Source organism: Lolium rigidum, chromosome 7, assembly GCF_022539505.1.
Source record: "Lolium rigidum isolate FL_2022 chromosome 7, APGP_CSIRO_Lrig_0.1, whole genome shotgun sequence".
In the NCBI taxonomy this organism is placed as follows: Eukaryota; Viridiplantae; Streptophyta; class Magnoliopsida; order Poales; family Poaceae; genus Lolium; species Lolium rigidum.
The window spans coordinates 48,997,868-49,016,320 of NC_061514.1; positions in this window are offsets into that span (position 1 = coordinate 48,997,868).

Sequence of the window (18,453 nt, forward strand, 5' to 3'; positions counted from 1 at the left end):
CCTTCCGGTGTAAGTGATTTACATGATATCATGGTCGAAGGACTTGGTAAATATGTATCGAAAGCTTATAGCAAGATGAACTTAATGAATTGATCTTATGCTACGCTTATTTGGGTGTGTGTCCATTATATCATTCACCCAATGACATAACCTTGTTATTAACAACATCCAATGTTCATGATCAGAAAACCATGATCATCTATTAATCAACAAGCTAGTTTTACAAGAGGCTTACTAGGGACTCTTTTATGTTTACATAAGACACATGTATCAATGTTTCCGATTAATACAATTATAGCATGGGATGTTTTATCATAAACACAAAGATATAATAATAACCATTTTATTATTGCCTCTTGGGCATATCTCCAACACTTATCGTTACGCCGACTTCACACTGTTGGGGAACCCCAAGAGGAAGGTATGATGAGCACAGTAGCAAGTTTTCCCTCAGTATGAAACCAAGGTTTAATCGAACAGTAGGAGAAAGGTGTGACTTTTGAAGGTGTTGCTAGCTGACTAGTGCCAGGGCGCACTACCGGCGTTAGCAACAATGTGGAATCTGCACACAACACAACCAAAGTACTTTGCCCCAACTTACAGTGAGGTTCTCAATATCGCTGGTTTGCTGAACACAAAGTATTCGACATATCAAGTGTAGGAGATGTTTGCAGTTATTAAAGAGAACAGGAATTGCAGTAAGTAACAGAGCAGGATTGCAGTGGTTGAATTTATCAGTATTAAGGAAAAAGAGGACCGGGGTCCACAGTTCACTAGAGGTGTCTCTTGTAATGTCCCAGGTTTAGAGACGATCGAGGGATAGATTTTAGAAAGGGATGTGCATTGCATAGTAAATTCTGGGGAAATTTCGCGCTTTTAAACAAAAACTGCATCGAAGGGGGACAAGTTTCTCTCTCGACACCTTACAGGGTTAGGGTTTCGAGAGTGCGACAAACTTGCATCTCACTTCACTAGTTTAGGGTTTTGAGAAGAGAGGGGAGAGTTGCATGATTGAATTCTAAATAAAGTGACATGGTTGAATTCAAACCAATGATGAATTTGAATTTCAAATTCAAATATTAAATAAATACCCTAAATATTGAATTGTGAGGAAACTCATTAAGTAAAATATAAATTATAAACAATATAAGCAATTAAAGTAAAGTAAAGCTCATTAGAGAAAACTTTGAGCTTTATTGATTAACACACAAGATACATTGTCTTTACAATATTCATAATGGAACTAAATGAATATTACAACACATTACAAGAATTTGTGAAATTGAAAAACAAAAGAAAATTACAACAAAGAAAAGTACAAGGATGTATCCTAGTCTAAATGCTACAAGATCATCTTCACTTGATCTTGGATTTGAATAACCTCCATGTCCATTGTGATCAATTGTTGATCCCTGCACAAAATCACATCAAAAGAAGTTATGCCAAGTGGCATAGCCACTTGGCAGGTTAGAAATCAAATGAAATAGGAAGAGATATGACCATGGCTGCCGAGCTGATCCACTCTCGGCCTACACACACGACCAGACTGCTCACCAAGCAGTGTGCATGCAGCACACATAACCAGTGAGTCACCCAAAGGGAAAGGTGGAGCTGTCGACCAGAGGAGCAAGAGCTAACCATATAAAAACTTTTCCACAACAAACCCTAGCTCATTCATCGACCGAGCAGCAGGGTAAGTCACCAGACATCAAGAACAGCCAAGAACAGATGAACAGCTAGAGCTGTTTCATCTATTCCCAATCGCCAGAAAATAAACCAAGCTTCACAAGCTCACCAGGAGGAGCAGGGCAAGCAACTCAACCATCAGATCAACACTGAAGAAAAACCTCTACACCAACATCAAAATCTAGGAGGCTGGAGTGAGGTATACAACTCAACATGAACAAACCGAGATGGTTTTGTTCATAAATAAGCATGTGCATCAAACACACGAAGCAAAAGGGTGTGAGTACCCTGTTTGTGTCATCATCCGGTCACTAAGCCATTTGGTGCAAGCAAATATGGTAAAGGCCATTAGGAAATCATCCTATGGGAACAGCGACTATGTAAATTAATGCATAAGCGAAGAAATCCAGAGCAGATGAAGACACAGCTAGCCTAGCCACATACTCAACACCTATAGCTATTGATTCCATCAGACTGATAGACAATATGTGTCTATTTAAGTTTGTCAACAGCAAAGAGCCACTGGAAGTCCAAATCTGGATCAACCAGTAAGCATCTAGTAATCACAGCAAGCCAACAAGTGGTGGGAGCTTCCTGAACAGTCAAGAATGGCTGTTGAGGCAACCTCTACCACTTAAGCAATCAAACCATCAAACCAGCACATATATCATTACCCAGAAGGGTTCAAATGAAGCTAGGGTCCCCAATATATGATTGGCATCCCTCTAGCTTAACTAAATTCATTCATATGATCATCAACTGCAGAGCAGTTCACATCATTTATCTACTTAATGAATCAAAGCCACACGAGATAAATGAAACAGAGAAGTAAGCTATGCACCAGGCCATGCGAGATGATCCAATGGATCATTGCGAGATAGTAGCGAGGGCTTGAGCAAACACCAAGGAGTACAAACACAAGCCGAGTGTGTTACACCGACATCGAGGAGAGCATCGGCTAGACACAAGAATGAAAGCAGACTGACCATTCACCAAGCAAGCGATGATCATAAGATCATCGGGACTTGATCAAGCATGCTAGAACCAAGCCTAGCATCAACACTTTAACCATATAAATTAAATGGCCACGGAACGGGAACAATGGCATAGCAGGACAATCAAATATATGACAAATAGTTGTATGCAGTAACATATCATCAAGAGAGGGTATTGTCTAGACCAAAAGCATGCTCAAGGGAGCATGTCCATGAATTATAGCACACTGAAGAGCACCCAGGTGCACTGGTTCTTACAAATTTGCAAGAGTTGCACACTGCAATCAAGCCAGAGCAGTATATATGAACACATTTGATGTCAGGCAAGCATAGAACCAAGAGCGAGAGGCACGGGGAAGAACTCTAGCAAGTAAAGCAAGCTTTCACGAGGCACATAGCTTAGCAATCTTGCGCAGTAGCACACGCATAGCGCAGCAGCATAGCATAGCAGGAGCGAGGCAAACATGGCGCTGCGAGAAGAACACGGCGAGATCTTGCGCGGGCAAGCACACCACGAGCAACGAGGTCTAGAGGAGGAAGAAGGTCGGGCACGGGAGGGGAGCAGGAAAGGAGGCGCACTTACCCGGAGTCGAGGAGAACGAGCGCAGCCATGGCGGCCACGGCGGCACACGCCGGAGCGCGGCGGCGCCAGGCCAAGCCAGGCCATGGCAGCACCACGGCACCACGGCCTGGCACGGCAACACCGCAGACATCGGGGGCGCCGGCGGGCGCGCGCATCGCCATGAATCCTTGCGGCCAGGGTTGCAGGCGAGTTGGGGCCGCATGGTAGCGTGGATGAAATCCAGATCGACGCGGACCACCGTGTCCGCCGTCGAAAGGCGGATCAGATCCACCTGATCTCGCCGGTGGCGGCGGCCTGAGTTGGCCGGAGAAGTTCCGAGAAGGGGGCGGCGACGAGGAAATCGCCAGAGAGGCGAAGGGGATTAGGGTTAGGTCGAGCGGCGCGGGGAGAGGAAGTGAGCAAGCGATCGCTCGGGTCGGTTGGACCCGAGCTGGTCTAGCCCAACCCTCTGGGCTCCACTGACAGGTGGGCCCAGGGGCAATATAGACATTTCACAATTTCATTTAAAAACAAGAAAACTTGGAAATTTAATAGAAAATTGATAAGAGTTCTAAAAAAATAATTAAAAATATGAAAATCAATCAGCATAAAATTCTCTATCTAAATAAAATATCAAAGAGAATTTTTAAAGACAATTAAGAATAAGTCTTAATTTGAGGATTTAAATAATGAATTAAATCACACATATTATTTTCAACAATAAAAATAAGTCCATTAATGCAATTGGACTTTAAAAACACCTTGACAATATTTCAAGGTTGTATTTATCCTAAATAGAGTATCTCCAAATCTATCTTAGTATTAACCTCTCATAAAATAACAACGACATCGGAAGGGGGGAACAAACCCTAAAAATGGAATCATGCATAATTGCTTCTTTAACCATTGCCCTTATCGGACAATGATGCTATTTTTCAGAACCGGAGGACAAGGGTCGAGTCCACACCTTCCAAGCTGCAAAACTTTGCGGTGTTCGAGCAAGTTCATCACTTGCTCATGTCATTTGAGTATCTTTATCAAATTACTTGCAAAGTATTATGGTTATCACTATTGCATAAAAATCAAAACCACTACTTTCATAACTATGAATATGACTATGTGGTGGGCAATGGAACCATGGATTGTGTTGATATGGTGGAGGTTCCATTGCACGGGTTTAAATCCATCTAGGATAAAACAACAAATGTCGCCAGTGATTCTTGTGCCGTAATACCCGTGTTAACCATAAGATCCGGAGTGGGACGGAATAGTCAAAAGTGTTTCCACCTCTCGTTCATCAACGGATGCGCTTTACCGTAGACACTTGTATCCGTCGGGGCAAGCGGTTGGCTGGGGAAGCCTTAAGTCCCCACGGCATAGTCCGTAGACACTTGTCGCTCGAAGTGCAAGCGGTTGGCTGGGGAGGCCTTAAGTCCCCACGGTATTGCGGTCTATGATGGGTTGCAGCTACCGGCGAAGGAGTTTGGTTCGATCCCAAACTGTCGTCGTGGTCGGGGTCCACCCGTGAGTGGGAATAATGGGACCGGCGAGGACCCAGGGTCGGGGCATGCAACAAAGGGTGGGTGTTCGAGGTAGCGGAGGAACATGATTGGCTAGACCTTATACCGGGCCTCACACCGAAGGAAGTGTGGACGGGAAAGCTGCCGGTTGGCACCAAGGTTAAGATCTCTTATGGGTAAAGCAACACACCTCGCGAGTGTAAAGAGCTGTGACTGTCACTCCTGTTCCGGGATAAGGAAGCTGCGAACGCGTGCGGAAAGGAGCTCCATGAAGTTCTAGTAAACCGGTGAAGGTCGACGGACATAGCTCGTTTGAAATAAAAGCAATCTTTTAAAGAAATGTTTATCAAAACTTGCATTGGTATTAGACTTTACTGGTCTAATATCGTAGCTAGTGCATTAAACACCTCTTATCTATAATGAACTTGTTGAGTACGCTCGTACTCATACCACTCTTAAATCCCATGCTTAGATTGTACGAATCGTGCTGGAGGAGAACTACGACAACAATGAAGAAGCCGAGATCATCGGCTATGAAGAACCTGACCTCTCGGGAGGTGTTGAAGGCATAGACTATCTCATAGTCTACGGATCCGAGGAGGCTTCCGGAGGAGATCAAGCCTAGAGACATCCGGTAGTAGTAGTAACCGAGCAGCCCGAACTCTTAGTATTTAGGCTGCTCGAGGCAATAAATGTATAGTTTTATGAGACTCCTATATTGTAAGTTGAGTTGGGTTCACCTCGAACCCGGGAGTATTCCTCTTAGGACCCAAGAGGAGCTCCAAGACAATATATGTTTGATGCTTGTAATAATAAGTGAATGAGTTATGGACCCTGCTATGTTCGTTGTACTACTGCGAGGGATGTAATATTTGCGGAATGGTACTTCGTGAATGTTATATCAACGGCGGCATACTACAACATGCGGTGGTATGCGAGGTCACCACGGTTGGTATCGAGCAAAAGCTTTGACCTTAGGTTGGAACCTAGTAAATGGGACTAAAACGTTAGGAGTCAAATAGGATTAGTAAAGAATTCTCTAAAAATATGGTGTATATTCAATTGAGAATACAACAATCATATCTTTTAGTGCGATAATTCTTTATTATCTCTATTATGATGCATTATTACTAATCTCATAATCTTTCTATTTCTACGAGCCAACATGGCAAGTTCACGACCAGGGAAGAAACGTGAAAGTTATGGATTCCACATTGAACGAGTACCAAGGAGGACTTGCGGATATCCTACGAGCCATGTTACTGGAATTTGGGTGCGATCCCCGGATTCCGGTAAAGAAATACATGTTCTATGATGGTCGGTATTGGCCAAGTGCGGGGTAGGACTGCGACTTCCCGAATCTTTGGGAATGAGCGTAGTCATGCCGAGTTGGGAAGCAAGGACAACCAATACAGCTTACCATATAGCTGTTATGAGAGCCATAACCGATATTCGGGAGCATAAGACAAAAGAGCTTATGGGTTCCGAATTCACACACATTCCTCATATGGAGGAGGACAATGATCCCATGCTGAATCATTGCAAATATGCCAAAAGCAAACCAGCCGAAGCAGCCAAATACATGGACAATAGCCGTAACTTCATATCATTACTCTTTCAGTTGAATCATCATCTGATAGGAGCAATTGATACGATGCTTGAGGAATTCACTGAACCCAAGGAGGAGAGTAGGGGGAAAGAACCTATGGAGAATGTGGTGCACACACCGGTTTATTCAGGCTGGTGACTAAATCCAGTATTGATCCACTTGCACGTGAACCTACACATGTTACACCTGGGAACTATCTGGGTAGTTCCTATGGGGGATACGAAGGCGGAGAGGAATCCGGAAACAATCAGCGTTCCGAGACTCCTATCGAGAATTCCAGGGGTTGGCGTTGGGGATCCGATACTGGAACTCATAGTACCACAGCTTATTATGATGGGGAGATGAATGAAGATGCCACGTCCCGGCACCGAGTTATCCATGGAATGAGGAGGAAGTTGGAGGGTATCAGACACGGGTTGAGTCGGATACGAATGTAGGAAATACCTATGGTGTAGGTACGGGAGTACACCCGATGGGTGGATTATGACGCCTTGAATGATCGGTTCGTGAACAACGATTTCGCCCTAGGATGATCATCGGATTCCGACTATCAGCCAACAGGGAGACCTTATGTTCCAGGTTTTGTCAGGAGAACGACACGTTCGACCGGATGGAAGCCTGGAATGTATCGGGAGTGAAGATCGACTAGAGTCTACCAAGAGAAGCCAAGCTACAATACACAAGTACCACGTGTATTGTAGAGTGTAATATTTTGTAGAAATTTGTATATATACTTTAATAAGTGAGTTTGCATACTCACATCGACTTGAGTATTGTAATAAGACCACTTAAGTATGTACATATATGGTATATGTTTTGTATGATTTGGATTTGCTTCTTGATTTCCATTGCGTGACTAGTTCTGTGCACAAAGTTGAGCTTAGAAAACTTGCGCATGGAGTAATTATGAGTATCATCTTGTGTTGCAGAACTAGGGGGTCATGTCGGGAACGTTAGGAGAGGAGACCGAAGCGCAGCGCATGGAGCGCGAAGCCAAATAAAAGGAGGAGGCTGAGGGAGCAGCCAGAGATCGATTACCACCACCACCACCACCCATGACGCGGCAAAATTTTATCCGGTACATGCGGCTGGTGGAGGAGAGACAGCGTGTAACAGCTGGAGCAGCGAGAACAAATTTTTCCATGATTTCTTTGCGGCAAAACGGGGTGGAGAGACACGAGAACCCGGGAGTCACACTAGCGAGACTTCCAAAACACTAAGCCTATATCTTTTGCATACGCGCCCAGAGCCAATGGACGCGGAAGGCGGCTCATGGACAGCGGCGAAAACTCAACAACTTGTTGGATGCAATGATCGGGGAGAAGGTTCGTTATGCTACACACTTATTGTGTGGACCCGCCGCATCATGGTGGGATAACATAGTAGCCGTATATCCAGTTGGAAAGGTGTTTACACGGGAGGAGTTCGCAAGGAAGTTCGGGGAATCCAATGTCCACTGAAAGTATAGTGGAGCTGAAGCGTCGAGAATTTGAAAGTCTCGAGCGGAAGGACAAGGCAATCCGACCTATGTCGGGGAGTTCTCTAAAGCTGTCCCGGTACGTCTGTTGAAGAAGTCAACACCGAGGACAAGAAGAAAAAGAGATTTACGAGGGGTTAAGTCCCCAGTTCAAGGTTCAGCTCCGTATGATGAGAGCGACGGAGTTTCAAGATTTGGTGGATGCAGCCATCACTCTAGAAGATGATTTCAAACAGTTACAAGAGGAGAAGAGGAAGAAGGCCAAGTTTGAGCCTAAGAGGTTTGTTAGTAACAAGCCTAATACCAGCTTGAGTTTCAAGCCCAGATACAGCAACAACAACAACAATAACAACAGCAACTACTACGGTAGTAGGAAGAATCAGGCCTTCCAGACTGCAAATCAAATAGTTTGCAGAAGCTGTGGATTCACGGGGCATTTCGCCAAGGACTGCAAGAAGCCAAAGATTATATGCTTTGGTTGTCGCCGGGAGGGGCACATCTTTGAAGGACTGCCCCAAGAGAAACACCGGAGGAGGTCAATGCGGAGGAGGAGGAAATCGAGGAAATACCGGAGGGAAGCTGGAAGAATAAGAAGCCCTTCGGCAAGCTAAAGCTGTACCGGTCTGGAGGAGGTGGTCAACTCCGATCAGGGCGGTGATAGGTACGCTCCGGATACTCACTCATCCTGGCAAAGTACTTTTTGATACTGGTGCAACTACATCATTCATTTCTCAACAATTCATCATCAAACATGGGATTAGTTGCACTAAGTTAGATACACCCATAACCATACTTTCTGCGGGGGGAACGATAGTAGTAACCCATACCAAACAGAAACAAGTCATCATGATCAACAAGTGCGCGTTTGACGCGGACCTGTTCATCTTACCAATGAAGGACATTGATGTCATTCTTGGTATGAACTGGTTGGAAACTAATGGAGCATTGATCGACTGTGTGAACAAGACGGTATCGTTGAAAAGCCCCGATGGAAGTAGAATGATCTACCAAGGCGACAAACATACACAGATTGAAGTTGAGCTCCAGCTGAACAGCATGAAAGAGGTGAAGTTAGAGGATATACCTGTAGTAAATGAATTCCAGGATGTGTTTCCTGCGGAATTACCTGGTATGCCACCAGATAGGGAGATAGAATTCACTATCGACCTAATTCCAGGAACAGCACCGATTGCTAAAGCACCATATAAGATGGGGCCCAAGGAGTTGAAAGAACTCAAGGAGCAATTGGATGACTTGGAACAAAAGGGATTCATTCAAGAGAGTGTTTCACCATGGGGATCACCTGTGATCTTCGTGGATAAAAGAGATGGAGGAAGAAGGATGTGCGGAGACTACGGGAATCCGAACAACGTCACAATCAAGAACAAGTATCCACTTCCAAGAATACAGGATCTATTTGATCAAGTTAGAGGAGCGGGAGTCTTTTCCAAGATTGATCTAAGATCCGGTTATCACCGAGATAAAGATCAAGAAGGAAGACGTTCGAAAACTGCCTTTGTCTCAAGATATGGACACCATGAATATCTCGTAGTACCTTTTGGATTAACCAATGCCCCAGCAATATTCATGAATCTCATGAATAAGATCTTCATGCCATATCTAGACAAGTTTGTCATCGTATTTATCGATGATATTCGATATATTCCAAGAACAAGGCAGAACATGCCGAACATTTGAGGTTAGTGTTGCAAACACTAAGGGAACATCAACTTTATGCCAAACTTAGTAAGTGTGAATTTTGGCTAGATCAAGTGGAATTTCTTGGTCATGTCATTAGCAAAGATGGAATCGTTGTCAACCCGAGTAAGGTAGCGGCGGTTCTAGAATGGGAAGCACCCAAGGCTGTCAAGGAAATCCGAGGATTCCTCGGAATGGCGAGGATATTACCGGAGGTTCATTGAAGGATTCTCCAAAATAGCGGGACCAATGACGAAGGCTGTTAAGGAAAAATACACCATTTGTATGGTCGATGAGTGTGAGAAAAGTTTCCGGACTCTAAAAGAGAAACTCACCACGGCACCGGTGTTAGCGAGTTCCGGAAGTTGGCAAGGACTACACCGTGTGCTTGTGACGCATCCAAACATGGATTGGGTTGCGTACTCATGCAAGATCGGAAAGTGATATCTTATGGATCGAGGCAACTCAGACCTCATGAAGTGAATTATCCAACACATGATTTGGAATTAGCAGCTGTCGTATTTGCACTCAAAACATGGAGACATTTTCTCTATGGAGCTAAGTGTGAGCTCTATACAGATCATAAAAGCCTCAAATATTTCTTCACTCAGAAGGAACTCAACATGAGACAGAAAAGATGGCTAGAATTGATCAAAGATTATGACCTGACAATCAATTACACACCAGGGAAGGCTAATGTTGTAGCAGATGCCTTGAGTAGGAAGAGTACCGGAGGAGTGGAACAAGAAATCTCACCGGAGTTGAGGAAGGAAATAAGTCAAGCCCAAATACAACTTTGGGAGAAGGAAGCCCATGAAGGATTATCGGCGTTGCAAGTAGCCGATGAGTTGAATGTCAACCTGAAGAATGAGTTAATGATGGGTCAGCTGGACGATCCATTCATCGTGGAGGAGATGAGAAGAATAGATGAGGGAAGACCATCAGAATTTCATCGCGGAGAATCTGGATCCTTATGGTTCCAGAAAAGAATATGCGTTCCGGATATTGCTGAAATTAAGGAAGTAATACTCCGGGAAGCTCATCAAACACCATATTCCATACATCCGGGAAGTACAAAGATGTACATGGACTTAAAAGAACTATTACGGTGGAATAACATGAAGAGGGAGATAGCACAATATGTGGCGAGAATGCCATACACCTGCAGAGTGAAGGCTGAACACCGGAGTCCGGCGGGGAAGTTACAACCTTTACCTATTCCGGAGTGGAAATGGGAAGAAATAGGGATGGATTTCATCACCGGACTACCCATGACTAATAAAAAGAAGGACATGATATGGGTAATCGTGGACCGGTTGACGAAAAGTGCACACTTTTTAGCGGTAAACCAGCAGGATAAAGGAGAGAAACTCATCGATCTCTACATTAAAGAGATCGTGAGTAAGCATGGAGTGCCTAAGAAGATAGTGTCGGATCGAGGATCCGTGTTCACATCAGCATTATGGAAGCAACTTCACGAAGCTTTAGGATCCAAGTTGGACTATAGTACCGCTTATCATCCCCAGACCGGTGGACAAACCGAGAGAACCAACCAGATCTTAGAGGATATGCTTAGGGCTTGTGCCCTAGACTTCGGAGGATCATGGGAGGAGCACTTACCACTAGCGAGTTTTCATACAATAATAACTATCAAAGCGGCATCAAGATGGCACCATTTGAAGCTCTCTATGGAAGAAAGTGTAGATCACCGATATGTTGGTATGAAGCTGGAGCAAGCAAGGAGTTCAACCCTGACTATGTCAAGGAAAAACAACACATCATTGACATTATAAGAGACAGACTGAAGATAGCCCAAAGTCGACAAAAGAGCTATGCGGATCAAAAGAGGAGAACATGGGAACCACGAGTTGGAGACATGGTTTATCTTAAGGTGAGCCCGATGAAAGGACTCCAGAGGTTTGGAGTAAAAGGAAAACTCAGCCCTAGATACATAGGACCTTTCAAGATACTGAGTCAGAACCGAGGTTTAGCCTTTGAATTGGATCTACCTGGAAGGCTAGTTCAAGTTCACAATGTATTCCATGTGTCACAACTCCGGAAATGTTTAAAGACCCCAGATGAACCAATTTCACATGATGAGCTGGAGTTACAACCGAGACTTGACATACATCGAGAAGCCGACTAAGATTCTCGAGGAGAGCTGGAAACAACTCAGAAATAAAGCTATCAAGTATTGCAAGATACAATGGAAGCATCACCCGAGAGGGAAGCCACCGGGAAAAAGAGGAAGACTCGAGGAAAACATACCCCGAGACTGTTCGGGTATTACAACCACAACTTCGGGACGAAGTTTTCTTTAAGGGGAAAGGCTGTAATGTCCCGGGTTTAGAGACGATCGAGGGATAGATTTTAGAAAGGGATGTGCATTGCATAGTAAATTCTGGGGAAATTTCGCGCTTTTAAACAAAAACTGCATCGAAGGGGGACAAGTTTCTCTCTCGACACCTTACAGGGTTAGGGTTTCGAGAGTGCAACAAACTTGCATCTCACTTCACTAGTTTAGGGTTTTGAGAAGAGAGGGGAGAGTTGCATGATTGAATTCTAAATAAAGTGACATGGTTGAATTCAAACCAATGATGAATTTGAATTTCAAATTCAAATATTAAATAAATACCCTAAATATTGAATTGTGAGGAAACTCATTAAGTAAAATATAAATTATAAACAATATAAGCAATTAAAGTAAAGTAAAGCTCATTAGAGAAAACTTTGAGCTTTATTGATTAACACACAAGATACATTGTCTTTACAATATTCATAATGGAACTAAATGAATATTACAACACATTACAAGAATTTGTGAAATTGAATAACAAAAGAAAATTACAACAAAGAAAAGTACAAGGATGTATCCTAGTCTAAATGCTACAAGATCATCTTCACTTGATCTTGGATTTGAATAACCTCCATGTCCATTGTGATCAATTGTTGATCCCTGCACAAAATCACATCAAAAGAAGTTATGCCAAGTGGCATAGCCACTTGGCAGGTTAGAAATCAAATGAAATAGGAAGAGATATGACCATGGCTGCCGAGCTGATCCACTCTCGGCCTACACACACAGCCAGAGCTGCTCACCAAGCTGTGTGCATGCAGCACACATAACCGATGAGTCACCCAAAGGGAAAGGTGGAGCTGTCGACCGGAGGAGCAAGAGCTAACCATATAAAAACTTTTCCACAACAAACCCTAGCTCATTCATCGACCGAGCGAGCGGGGTAAGTCACCGGACATCAAGAACAACCAAGAACAGGATGAACGGCTAGAGATGTTTCATCTATTCCCAATCGCTGAGAAAATAAACCAAGCTTCACAAGCTCACCGGGAGGAGCGAGGGCAAGCAACTCAACCATCGAGATCAACAACGAAGAAAAACCTCTACACCAACATCAAAATCTAGGAGCTGGAGTGAGGTATACAACTCAACATGAACAAACCGAGATGGTTTTGTTCATAAATAAGCATGTGCATCAAACACACCGAAGCAAAAGGGTGTGAGTACCCTGTTTGTGTCATCATCTGGTCACTAAGCCATTTGGTGCAAGCAAATATGGTAAAGGCCATTAGGAAATCATCCTATGGGAACAGCAGCTATGTAAATTAATGCATAACTGAAGAAATCCAGCAGCAGATGAAGACACAGCTAGCCTAGCCACATACTCAACACCTATAGCTATTGATTCCATCGAGCTGATAGACAATATGTGTCTATTTAAGTTTGTCAACGAGCAAAGAGCCACTTTGGAAGTCCAAATCTGGATCAACCAGTAAGCATCTAGTAATCACAGCAAGCCAACAAGTGGTGGGAGCTTCCTGAACAGTCAAGAATGGCTGTTGAGGCAACCTCTACCACTTAAGCAATCAAACCATCAAACCAGCACATATATCATTACCCAGAAGGGTTCAAATGAAGCTAGGGTCCCCAATATATGATTGGCATCCCTCTAGCTTAACTAAATTCATTCATATGATCATCACTGCAGAGCAGTTCACATCATTTATCTACTTAATGAATCAAAGCCACACAGATAAATGAAACAGAGAAGTAAGCTATGCACCAGGCCATGCAGATGATCCAATGGATCATTGCAGATAGTAGCAGGGCTTGAGCAAACACCAAGGAGTACAAACACAAGCCGAGTGTGTTACACGACATCGGGAGAGCATCGGCTAGACACAAGAATGAAACAGCAGCCATTCACCAAGCAACTGATGATCATAAGATCATCAGGACTTGATCAAGCATGCTAGAACCAAGCCTAGCATCAACACTTTAACCATATAAATTAAATGGCCACAAAACAGGAACAATGGCATAGCGAGACAATCAAATATATGACAAATAGTTGTATGCAGTAACATATCATCAAGAGAGGGTATTGTCTAGACCAAAAGCATGCTCAAGGGAGCATGTCCATGAATTATAGCACACTGAAGAGCACCCAGGTGCACTGGTTCTTGCAAATTTGCAAGAGTTGCACACTGCAATCAAGCCAGAGCAGTATATATGAACACATTTGATGTCAGGCAAGCATAGAACCAAGAGCAGAGGCACAGGGAAGAACTCTAGCAAGTAAAGCAAGCTTTCACAGGCACATAGCTTAGCAATCTTGCGCAGTAGCACACGCATAGCGCAGCAGCATAGCATAGCGGGAGCGAGGCAAACATGGCGGCTGCGAGAAGAACACATCGAGATCTTGCGCAGGCAAGCACACCACAACGAGCGAGGTCTAGAGGAGGAAGAAGGTCGGGCACGGGAGGGGAGCGAGGAAAGGAGGCGCACTTACCGGAGTCGAGGAGAACGAGCGCAGCCATGGCGGCCACGGCGGCACACGCCGGAGCGCGGCGGCGCCGAGCCAAGCCGGGCCATGGCGGCACCACGGCACCACGGCCTGGCACGGCAACACCGCAGCATCAGGGGCGCCGGCAGGCGGCGCATCGCCATGAATCCTTGCGGCCAGGGTTGCAGGCGAGTTGGGGCCGCATGGTAGCGTGGATGAAATCCAGATCGACGCGGACCACCGTGTCTGCCGTCGAAAGGCGGATCAGATCCACCTGATCTTGCCGGTGGCGGCGGCCTGAGTTGGCCGGAGAAATTCCGAGAAGGGGCGGCGACGAGGAAATCGCCAGAGAGGCGAAGGGGATTAGGGTTAGGTCGAGCGGCGCGGGGAGAGGAAGTGAGCAAGCGACCGCTCGGGTCGGTTGGACCCGAGCTGGTCTAGCCCAACCCTCTGGGCTCCACTGACAGGTGGGCCCAGGGGCAATATAGACATTTCACAATTTCATTTAAAAACAAGAAAACTTGGAAATTTAATAGAAAATTGATAAGAGTTCTAAAAAAATAATTAAAAATATGAAAATCAATCAGCATAAAATTCTCTATCTAAATGAAATATCAAAGAGAATTTTTGAAGAAAATTAAGAATAAGTCTTAATTTGAGGATTTAAATAATGAATTAAATCACACATATTATTTTCAACAATAAAAATAAGTCCATTAATGCAATTGGACTTTAAAAACACCTTGACAATATTTCAAGGTTGTATTTATCCTAAATAGAGTATCTCCAAATCTATCTTAGTATTAACCTCTCATAAAATAACAACGACATCGGAAGGGGGGAACAAACCCTAAAAATGGAATCATGCATAATTGCTTCTTTAACCATTGCCCTTATCGGACAATGATGCTATTTTTCAGAACCAGAGGACAAGGGTCAGTCCACACCTTCCAACTGCAAAACTTTGCAGTGTTCAGGCAAGTTCATCACTTGCTCATGTCATTTTGAGTATCTTTATCAAATTACTTGCAAAGTATTATGGTTATCACTATTGCATAAAAATCAAAACCACTACTTTCATAACTATGAATATGACTATGTGGTGGGCAATGGAACCATGGATTGTGTTGATATGGTGGAGGTTCCATTGCACGGGTTTAAATCCATCTAGGATTAAACAACAAATGTTGCCGATGATTCTTGTGCCGTAATACCCGTGTTAACCATAAGATCCGGAGTGGGACGGAATAGTCAAAAGTGTTTCCACCTCTCGTTCATCAACGGATGCGCTTTACCGTAGACACTTGTATACTGTCGGGGCAAGCGGTTGGCTGGGAAGCCTTAAGTCCCCACGGCATAGTCCGTAGACACTTGTCGCTCGAAGTGCAAGCGGTTGGGTGGGGAGGCCTTAAGTCCCCACGGTATTGCGGTCTATGATGGGTTGCAGCTACCGGCGAAGGAGTTTGGTTCGATCCCAAGCTGTCGTCGTGGTCGGGGTCCACCCGTGAGTGGGAATAATGGGACCGGCGAGGACCCAGGGTCGGGGCATGCAACAAAGGGTGGGTGTTCGAGGTAGCGGAGGAACATGATTGGCTAGACCTTATACCGGGCCTCACACCGAAGGAAGTGTGGACGGGAAAGCTGCCCGGTTGGCACCAAGGTTAAGATCTCTTATGGGTAAAGCAACACACCTCTGCAGAGTGTAAAGAAATGTGACCTGTCACTCCCTGTTCCGGGATAAGGAACTGCGAACGCGGCCGGAAAGGAGCTCCATGAAGTTCTAGTAAACCGGTGAAGGCTGACGGACATAGCTGTTTGAAATAAAAGCAATCTTTTAAAGAAATGTTTATCAAAACTTGCATTGGTATTAGACTTTCTGGTCTAATATCGTAGCTAGTGCATTATACACCTCTTATCTATAATGAACTTGTTGAGTACGCTCGTACTCATACCACTCTTAAATCCCATGCTTAGATTGTCTGAATCGTCTGGAGGAGAACTACGACAACAATGAAGAAGCCGAGATCATCGGCTATGAAGAACCTGACCTCTCAGGAGGTGTTGAAGGCGTAGACTATCTCATAGTCTACGGATCCGGGGAGGCTTCCGGAGGAGATCAAGCCTAGAGACATCCAGTAGTAGTAGTAACCGAGCAGCCCGAACTCTTAGTATTTAGCTGCTCGAGGCAATAAATGTATAGTTTTATGAGACTCCTATATTGTAAGTTGAGTTGGGTTCACCTCGAACCCAGGAGTATTCCTCTTAGGACCCAAGAGGAGCTCCAAGACAATATATGTTTGATGCTTGTAATAATAAGTGAATGAGTTATGGACCTGCTATGTTCTGTTGTACTACTCTGAGGGATGTAATATTTGCGGAATGGTACTTCGTGAATGTTATATCAACGACTGGCATACTACAACATGCAGTGGTATGCAGGGTCACCACATCTCTCCATAAAGATAAATAGCATGTTGGGTGAACAAATTACAGCTGGGCAATTGATAGAATATCAAACATACATGACAAGATGATTACTATGAGATTTGATTGGGCATTACAACATGACACATAGAGTGTAATCCAACTATGTCTATGACTAAAAATCCACCTTCTGGTTAGCGTCTGCACCCCTTCCAGTATTAAGTTGCAAGCAACAGATAATTGCATTAAGCATTGTGTGTAATGTAAACAATAAAATTACCCTCGGAAAAAATATTTTTGTTTTCTCCCTAGTAGCAATAGCACATCTACAATCTTAGAAGTTATTGTCACTCTCCCATAAAACTAGAGGCATGAACCTACTATCTGTAGCACCCTACCTTTTAAATAAAGGCAAGATACCTGTGTATAGTGCTATTCCCGGGATCACTGATAGCACACACATTTCAAATGTAGTAATCATAGCAATAGTATCAAATTTATTACAACGCAGATCCTCAGGAGATAAAATAAAGTCTTACAAATTGCATAGCCAAAATAGACTAGCTCAAATTTAAAAGTTCAAAGCAAACACAACGGAAAAATAACTGCAGTGAGCCTCCATTGTCTTCATGCGCCACAGGCAGACATGTTGGAATGTAGACTCGAGATCCTACCTAGTACTCCTCCTCAGACGAACCTGCACGTTTGAATATGCAGCCCCACGAATGGAGGTCAGTACAATGATGTACTGGCAAATGACACTTATATGGTGGATGTTTTGGGCATAGCTATCTACATGATATATGGCAAGTGGAGTTTAGGCAAATTTGCACAAAGCCAATTTTATCCTACATTTTTATTTCAAATCGAAACATTTTGCAAAACTCATAATGATGTCTTAAACAGTATCATGGTTACATCTCCCATGTACTATCCGGACGAGTTACTACTCAAATTTTAACTTATTCAGAAAAGGTGATGAGATTCTTCCGTACTTTCCTGCCTAGAAAGCTCAAATTGTCCGTAACCGGGGACACCGCTAAGATCTTAGGTTTACTCTCGAGAGGTTGTGCACTTTCACCTTACGACCCACCCTTCCCAAGAGAAGAAATGAGACAAGATCTTTCGAGAGGAGGCTTCAACCATAACTAGCAAGACCCGTTCCCGTTTGGTAGCTAGCCACATCATCATGTCAAGCAACAAGTTTGGCCTCACAACTTACTTAATCCCAGCGAGCCCATAATACCATAAGGCTGCACTTGGAAGCTAACTAAACATGGACGACATATTAATCTCTTTAATCCTGAGTGGCCATCCACAAGTGCACATCTCAGGCGACGACAACCACATGACAAGTACTAGACAGGAGTCATGTGGCCCTGAGTAGCCACTCAACTTATGCGCACCCTCAGGCGAAGACAACCACGATATGGCCCTGAGTAGCCACGTACCCTCAGGCGACGACAACCACAAAGTGGCCCTGAGTAGTCACGTACCCTCAGGCGACGACAACCACACCGTGGCCCTGAGTAGCCGCCCACCATTCAACCAATCCACCCAGGTGTTTCATTAAGGTTGTTAATTTTAATTTCCAATACTCACAATCCAGAATGATCAAACAGCAGTGGCATTTTGTTATTGCTAGGCAACTAAGAATGCTAGCAAGGGTTCATGGTGGCT